Source organism: Tupaia chinensis, unplaced genomic scaffold (assembly GCF_000334495.1).
Source record: "Tupaia chinensis unplaced genomic scaffold, TupChi_1.0 Scaffold000039_1, whole genome shotgun sequence".
NCBI classification, from domain to species: Eukaryota; Metazoa; Chordata; class Mammalia; order Scandentia; family Tupaiidae; genus Tupaia; species Tupaia belangeri.
This window is the reverse complement of record NW_006159494.1, coordinates 366,761-376,034: the sequence shown is the minus strand read 5'-3', so window position 1 is coordinate 376,034 and position 9,274 is coordinate 366,761. Positions and strand designations below refer to the sequence as shown.

The window sequence follows — 9,274 nt, the reverse complement described above, 5'->3', positions numbered from 1 at the left end:
CAAAATCTCTGAGGCTTTAGAGTTTTACCCTGGAGATCTTGTTAGTACATTTATGAAAAATTTAATAGTTGTCTAAATTGCAAACTTTTTGGGTCTTGCTCTCAAGGATCCGTGTATAGTGCATTTAGGATGGAAGTGAAATGAAACCAGGGAGCGCAAAACTTACATGGTTTCAGAATCAAATTCATAAAGAAAGCATATGAAAGTCATTACAGATGCTTGTACAAATTAGAAATCTCACTGAGTTTTCAAAGGTTTTCTGGGTCAGCCCAAATTAAATACTACATTAGAGGTAGTTTTCCCCTTGAGGATATTGTGTGCTTAATTTATTTACTGATCTAATGAGCCATACTTTACCATAAGCATTTATTAAATGTTGTTTTTCAGGGAGTTGTGATAAAACAGGATTATTGATGTATCATGTTCCTTTCAATATATGATTAATAAAATTACAATTTTTGAGTTTTTATTTATTTTACATTCTATCACAGCATACAAAATAAATTTTCCCATACAATATATTGGCTCAGTCGAAGACATTGCATACCTAATATCTTCAACAGATAATTTTTTATTTTGTGTTTTTTTTTTTTTTTTTGGAGAGGTTTTTGCTATAGAGCACGTGCACTCGCCAGACAGACAGAGACAGAGAGGCAGAAAGTGAGAAATCATCCCCCAGGAGGGATGGCCATGCCACAATCCCTGCTCCTCTGTTCTCCTCTCAGGATCTTAGGCATGCACGCACACATGCCAGGCATGAGTTTTAAGCCACCAGGTCTGGGACGCGAATCATGATTGACTACATGGGAGTCCAGCTACATAGCCATTACACTAAGCTGGTCCCTATTTTGTGTTTCTTAACTAGTGGAAAACACCAGGGAAACTCTTTGAGACATCAGAGTAAGTAAAGACTTCTTAAATAAGACCCCAAAGCACAGGCAATAATTCCCAAAATAGACAAGTAGGATTGCATCAGATGAAAAAAACTTATATGGACACCAGGACTCCAAGATGGCGTCAATCGTATCAGTGAAGGAAAAGAAACTCATGGATGTCAAACTTGGGGAGCTGCCAAGCTGGATACTGATGTGGGATTTTACCCCTGAAGGCATTGCTGGAACATTTCAGAGAGGTTACTACCGGTATTGTGACAAGTATGTCACCATGAAGAAAGGGGGTGTTGCTGGGGTTTCTATGATGCTGGCTGCTTCTGTGCTATTCAGCTACTGCCTTTCCTATAAGGAACTCAAATACAAGCAGTGATGAAAACACCACTGAAGAGTGGTAGCAGTGTATGACCTACCAGCATGGAGGTCATACATTGAACCAAACCTTTATCTCCTTGGCTTAGCACCCCTCCAAAGGATCTTGTTGAGTACTTTTATATCCCAGTCCAGAATTCACATCCAATTAAGCAAAAAAAAAAAAAAGCTTATGCATAACCAAAAATTATGCTTTTATTATAATCTTGTTCATCGGGACTAGGAGTTGGTGTAATGGCTATGTCACTGGACTCCCATATAGTTGACCCCAGTTAGAGTCCCAGACCCAGTGACTTAAACTCATGCCGGGCACGTGTGCATGCACACCGAAGATCCCGAAAGGAGAACAGAGAAAGGATTGCACCGTGGCCATCCCCTCTGGGGAGTGATTTCTCACTTTCTGTCTCTCTGTCTCTCTCTTTCTGGCGAGTGCATGCACCCTATAGCAAAAACCTCTCCCCCCCACAAAATTTTTTTAATTAAAAAAAAACCTTGTTCATAAATTGTTCTAGTTTGCTTGTCTTTTCATTTTAACAACAATCTCCGTTGTTCTTTTCTTTATCTTTTTGCATTTTTCATACTTTATGTCTTATGTTTACAATGACAGTTTCACTATGTGATAAGTAAATATGAAAATGCAAAATGCCAGTTGTGTTTAAATTATATAGCAAAATTTGCTTTAAGGACTAGGCTTGCAAATGATTCAATAAGAGGTAATAAATTGCCTGAAAGGAGTTTCTTTTATAGGTCACATCAAAATTGCATCTAAAATAACAGGAACGAGAAATAGAGAAGTAAGGAGAATTTCCATGTATAATGATCATTCTGATACCAATTCAGGACATGTAAATTAGGGGGTCCACAACTAGTAATGGGGAAAAATAAAACCATCTAGCAAAGATAAATTCTATGCTCTTCCACATTTGTACAGATTTTTGAGATCTTACTAAATCTACTAATGTTTGTAAACCTTGGCATCCATTCTTTAACCTCTATATAAACACCAAGATGAAGCAAAATTTAAAGAGACATGCAAGAGGATTAAGAGGGCAAAAAGAAATTAACACTGTTAAAAACAAATTTGAGAAGAACTGGTAAGAGCAAGGTGATATCAGTAGAGTAATTTTGGATTTTCCTGAAACCCCATGTTAAAAAATGCAGACAAACTAGAGCACAAAACACGAAAGCATATGGAGGATATTTACAATAAACCTAGGTGACAATATATCTCCCTAATACTAATGGAAAAGAACCACCATCAACCACAAGGCCTAAATTTGTAGCATCTGCTTTGATTAAAATAATGGAAAACAATTAGGTATTGGACAGGACTGAGAAGAGAAACACAAATATTGAATGGATGCTCACAGGAAAAGAAGTGGTCCGATTTTGAAACAGCTGACGAAACCAGGAAGACTTTCACTCATTGCTATTGTTAAGGGATGGGAGAGTGTTGAGCTGCTGTTGTCAGTCCTTGGTTCTTTGGGTCCAGATCACTAAAATTAGAGATCTGTCCCTGGGTGCAAAATGAAACTGCAACCATGAAGGAAGTAGGTAGAAAGGAAGATTTAATAGGAAAGAAAGGAACGGAAAGACAGGAAGAACACCCAAAAAGGCCGTTAGGTGGGCAGATTGCCAGGTGGCAACTCTGCTTGGTACCAGTTAACCGCTATTTTTATTACTAGAGGTCATGAATATTCATTAGTGGGAGGCCCCTTACGCTGCCTATGTCCTTCCTCGAAATTTGAATCCACACCTTTTCTCCAGCACCTGCGCACACCTTCCTCACAGGTAATGAGGAACTTGATCACCTAATTGTGCACACCCAGTGCGAGCCCAATATGAGCCAGGTTGCCCCAGTAAGACTGCCCAATTAGTCCATTGCCCTAATGGAAATTAGGGCGTTGACCAAAACGCTTGCTTAGGTTTTTTTTTTTTTTTTTTTGTAGAGGTTTTTGCTACAGGGCACGTTTGCTCGCCAGAAAGACTGAGAGAGGAGAGAGGCAGAGAGATAGAAAGTGAAAAATAACTCCCCAGGGGCAATGGCCATGCCGTAATCCCTTCTCTTCCATTCTCCCACCGGGTCTGGGACTCGAACCCCGTGGTTGACTACATCGGCAATGGCCATGCCATAATCCCTTCTCTTCCATTCTCCCACTGGGTCTGGGACTCGAACCCCGCGGTTGACTACATCGGAGTCCAGAGACACAGCCATTATGCCAACTGCTGGTCCCTTGCTTAGGTCTTTTTGATAAGAGAAAAATCCACGAATCATTCCTGTGTGCTTCTCTCAGGCCCCAAGGAAGGAAGATGACAAATTGCCTTGATGCCATAATCCCTTCTCTTCCATTCTCCCACTGGGTCTGGGACTCGAACCCCGCGGTTGACTACATCGGAGTCCAGAGACACAGCCATTATGCCAACTGCTGGTCCCTTGCTTAGGTCTTTTTGATAAGAGAAAAATCCACGAATCATTCCTGTGTGCTTCTCTCAGGCCCCAAGGAAGGAAGATGACAAATTGCCTTGCCTGGTGTCTGGAGCTAGATGAGCCTTTCGGGCTGCCCACTTGTGACTAACTGCCTATCACATTATTAGGTAAATGCAAGAATCTTTTAGTAAGATCCAAACTGATTGTAGCAGACTAGCTGCCTTGAGCTTAAAAACTGAGCCACTAGACATTTCTTTCAGAGCAAAGAATTTCTTTCTTGCTCTGGGGAAGGTAGGAATCACAAAGACAAAGGAAGTAGAAGGTCCAGATAGAAGTGGAAACAGGTTATAGGGCTAGAAAATCTGAGAAAGCAATACTTCATTTTTTTCTATCATCATTATGATTTTTTTACATTTAATTACTATACATCTTTATGACATACAAAAATGAATTTTCTCAGTATGAACACATGGAATACTAGTCCAGTCAAAGATGTTACCATATACATTATCAGGAGCAGATAATTTTCCAATTTTGTGTCCATTAGAGGTTCTGCCTCCCCCCCCCCCTTGATTCACTTCAAGTTTTTTAACACCATGTGAATATCCAGAGGGAGATTCGTGAAGTTAAAAAAGCTATCTGGGGAACCAGCAGTTAGCATAATGGCTATGTTGCTGGACTCCCACGTGGTCGACTGCGGTTCGCATCCCGGACCCAGTGGCTTAGAACTCACACCGGGTGCGTGTGCATGCGTGCCCAGGATCCCGAGAGGAGAATGGAGGAGAGGGATTGCAGCGTGACCATCCCCCCTGGAGGGTGATTTCTCGCTTTCTGTCTCTATGTCTCTCTCTGTCTGTCTGGCGAGCACACGCGCCCTATAGTGAAAATCTCTCCAAAAAAAAAAAAAAAAAAAGGCTATCTGGAACAAATCTCTCTCCCTCTAATGTTTGGGAAATAATTGCATAAAGATGAACAACAACAATGACAAAAAACAAAATTAAGAACAATACCCAATTAAAATTACTATAATTAAAATGACAATGATTATCTTCCTACAGAAGCACATACTTAAAAAGATGATCTCCCAAAACAATTCAAAGCAAGTTCAAAAGTGCTTTAAAATGATATAATTATGAAATGAAAACATCAAGTAAAATGATAAAACTTTTAAAAAATATAATAAAACTCAGGAAAGAATTAGAAATGAAAGAAAAATTATTTTAGAAATTAAGATGATAGAAGAAATACAAGAGCAAATGAAAACAAATGTCTTTAAACAGTTACGAAGAAAGAAAATGATCAAAAGGATTCAAGAACTACAGGCAAATATTAAAAATAGGCAAAGGAAGAAAGGCAATATCTGAAGAAAGCCAAGGTAAAAACATCCATATATATATATATATTACAAATAATCATTAGGTTTAGAAAATCTATCCTGAAAAGAAAAAAAATTGAAAAAACTTAAAACAGATAGTACACTAATATCAGGACTTAATGAACTTTAAAGAAAAAGACAAAAAAGCTTTTTCGTTTCTAGGTAAAAAGGATATGTGATTTATATGGTAAATAAAATAAAATTAGCAACATACTTTCTTACAATAATGTTTTATGATAGAAAAATAAAATGTTAACAGTGTCAAGAAAAATAATGGAAACAAAAATTTGTATTGTTTTTATTTATTTATTTATTTATTTTAAACGTTTTTTAAAAAGACAAAAAAGCTTTTTCGTTTCTAGGTAAAAAGGATATGTGATTTATATGGTAAATAAAATAAAATTAGCAACATACTTTCTTACAATAATGTTTTATGATAGAAAAATAAAATGTTAACAGTGTCAAGAAAAATAATGGAAACAAAAATTTGTATTGTTTTTATTTATTTATTTATTTATTTTAAACGTTTTTTATTTTAGGGCATGTGTGCTCAGTGGAGAGAAAGACAGAGACAGTGAAAGGGAAAGTGAGAAAAAAGAGAGAACTCATCCCCTGGGGGAGGATGGCCACACCCTAATCCTTTCTCCTCTATTCTTCTTCCTGAACCTTGAGCATGCACATACGTGTGCCTGGCATGATTTTCAAGCCACTCGATCCCAGGACTTGAACTGTGGTTGACCATGTGGGAGTCCTGTGATCTAACCACTAAACCATCTGCTGGTTCTGTGAACAAAAATTTTTATAGCCAACCAAACTGATTTCCAGCTAAAAATGATACAATGTGCAATTAACCTGTGACCCATTTTTTTTTTCTTCAGGTTTTTGCCATATGTGCTAGCCAGAGAGTGGGAGACAGAGAAAGGGAAAGTGAAAAATTACCCCTTGGGGGGATGGCCATGCTATAACCCCTTTTCCTCCATTCTTCTCTCAGAATCTTGGGCACAAGATTTTTAAACCACTAAGTCTGGGATTCAAACTGTGGTTGGCTATGTGGAAGTCTAGTGCCTTAACAACCACTCTACCTGCTGGCCCCAACATGTGGCTCTTAACATGTAGTAACTCAGCATTCTTTCCCATTGAGTTTTTCCTAAGATAGCTACAAGAAAATGCATGTAGATTCTATTTTTCTATTTAATCTGTGGAGGAAAATGTCGAAGTAAAAAATAAAAAAAACTGGGGGAGTGTAAAATGAAGAAAATCTTAACAACAACAAAAAAGGGTCAGATCAAACAGCTGCTAAATACATACACATGTATGAACTTAACCTGCATAATAATAAAGTTTGTATGCATCTGTCACTTGAATAGAAAGGACAAAATAGTCACTAGTTTCTCACTTTTTCTACTCAATTTCCTCATTCTATATTTCTGTTCTGACTAATCTGATCATAGATTAATATATTTCCGTTCTCCAAAAGATTTTTTAATGATGTGAGTACCAAATTAGCAGCATAATTATTAACTATCATTTGCCAAATATTTAGTATGTGCTGCCTGACGTAGTGAAATTTTTAAAGAAGGATTTAATTAATTAATTATTTTTTAAATTTTGATCAGAGAGGGACAGAGAGAGAGAGGGAATGTGAGAAAGTAAGCTGCCACCCCAGAACTCTAACTGCAGTTGACCATGTGGGAGTCCAACACCCTTAACCACCACATCACCTGCCATCCCCTAGACTGCTTTTTTACAAAAAGAATTATTTTATTTAACTTTATTTATTATTATTTTAATATTTCCAGAGAGAGACATGCAGAGAGAGAGAGAGAGAGAGAGAGAGAGAAAGCAAGCAAGCCTCCAGGTCCAGGACTCAAACCACAGTGAGTGGGCCATGTGGGAGTCCAGCGCCTTTAGCCACCATGCCACCTGCCAGCCCATAGACTGCTATTCATATATGAGAAGAATAAGTCCTATTAGCTTAAGTCACTTTAAGCCAGCATTTTAAAAAAGAATGATGTAATTTTATTTATTACTATTATTTGATTTGCTATAGGGCACATGTACTCACCAGAGAGAGAGAACATGAGAAACTACCAGGTCTGGGACTTGAACTGCAGTTGGCCATGTGGGAGTCCAGCAGCTTAACAGTGAAAGGCAAAGAGAGAACTCATCCCCTGGGGGAGGATGGCCACACCCTAATCCTTTCTCCTCTATTCTTCTTCCTGAACCTTGAGCATGCACATACGTGTGCCTGGCATGATTTTCAAGCCACTCGATCCCAGGACTTGAACTGTGGTTGACCATGTGGGAGTCCTGTGATCTAACCACTAAACCATCTGCTGGTTCTGTGAACAAAAATTTTTATAGCCAACCAAACTGATTTCCAGCTAAAAATGATACAATGTGCAATTAACCTGTGACCCATTTTTTTTTTCTTCAGGTTTTTGCCATATGTGCTAGCCAGAGAGTGGGAGACAGAGAAAGGGAAAGTGAAAAATTACCCCTTGGGGGGATGGCCATGCTATAACCCCTTTTCCTCCATTCTTCTCTCAGAATCTTGGGCACAAGATTTTTAAACCACTAAGTCTGGGATTCAAACTGTGGTTGGCTATGTGGAAGTCTAGTGCCTTAACAACCACTCTACCTGCTGGCCCCAACATGTGGCTCTTAACATGTAGTAACTCAGCATTCTTTCCCATTGAGTTTTTCCTAAGATAGCTACAAGAAAATGCATGTAGATTCTATTTTTCTATTTAATCTGTGGAGGAAAATGTCGAAGTAAAAAATAAAAAAAACTGGGGGAGTGTAAAATGAAGAAAATCTTAACAACAACAAAAAAGGGTCAGATCAAACAGCTGCTAAATACATACACATGTATGAACTTAACCTGCATAATAATAAAGTTTGTATGCATCTGTCACTTGAATAGAAAGGACAAAATAGTCACTAGTTTCTCACTTTTTCTACTCAATTTCCTCATTCTATATTTCTGTTCTGACTAATCTGATCATAGATTAATATATTTCCGTTCTCCAAAAGATTTTTTAATGATGTGAGTACCAAATTAGCAGCATAATTATTAACTATCATTTGCCAAATATTTAGTATGTGCTGCCTGACGTAGTGAAATTTTTAAAGAAGGATTTAATTAATTAATTATTTTTTAAATTTTGATCAGAGAGGGACAGAGAGAGAGAGGGAATGTGAGAAAGTAAGCTGCCACCCCAGAACTCTAACTGCAGTTGACCATGTGGGAGTCCAACACTCTTAACCACCACATCACCTGCCATCCCCCACGGCGAATAGTTTTCATTCACAGTCTAAACCTATATAAACGACACATGATAGGTTGATTTTCCTCATTTTATAAACGAAAAGCTAAGATACAATTAATTAGTTGATTAATTAAATCAGTAATCATTACAGCTAGGATCCAGTATTAAATTTCAGCACTGTCTAACTTCAAGGCCAGGTAGTAGAAGTGCTGGATGTGAAACAGAGGCAATTTAATATATTTGGGCATGCAAATTATTTAGCTTTTCTCGCCAATGGTTTTCTAATATCAAAGCCAAGGAGAGTTCCTTAATTTTTTTTTTAAGGTTACGCTTCAATTCTTTCTCAGATGTAAAACGATCAAGTTTTATTAGTTTATTAGTTTTAAGACAGACGCATTGGCCTTTTTCTGCTTCACTGATATAATTTCCAATTTATAATAAGTGACTGGAAAGTAGGCTTACATAAATTGTTTCCACGTAAGAGCAATATGAAAAATGGTATGGGGCCAGGCTTTCATGGACTCTGAAAATCCCAGCTCTGGGCTTTGTTACTGGACAGCCTTGAGGATTTCGGTTGAATCATCAGTACTTCGGTTTGCCCTCAGAAAAATGGGAATGATGTTAGTAAATCTACCTCCTAGGGTTGCTGAGAAAATTACATGAAATAATGCGAACAGAGCTCTTGGAAATCCAATAGCTTATAGTGAAAAGTCAATAAATGTTAGGTTTATTCAAGCATGGAAACATTTTAAATATTATTAGATTTCGATTGCTATTAGACTTTTCTTCCATTAAGTAATCTACGAGAAAGGAAACTAAATAAAATAAAATTTTACTGAAGAACTAATGTATACAGATAGTTATCCGAATGTACTAGAAACAAGTTCTTAAAACTTCAAGTCCAATGTATTTAAAGAACAAATGAATTCAACGAACT

The 9,274-nt window shown here is 37.5% G+C and overlaps 1 pseudogene; it reads left to right on the top strand.

Moving 5' to 3' along the window:
* The first annotated feature begins 1,011 nt into the window (after positions 1–1,011).
* On the top strand, positions 1,012–1,263 carry LOC102494948 (ATP synthase subunit f, mitochondrial pseudogene; annotated as a pseudogene).
* Positions 1,264–9,274: the final 8,011 nt, after the last annotated feature.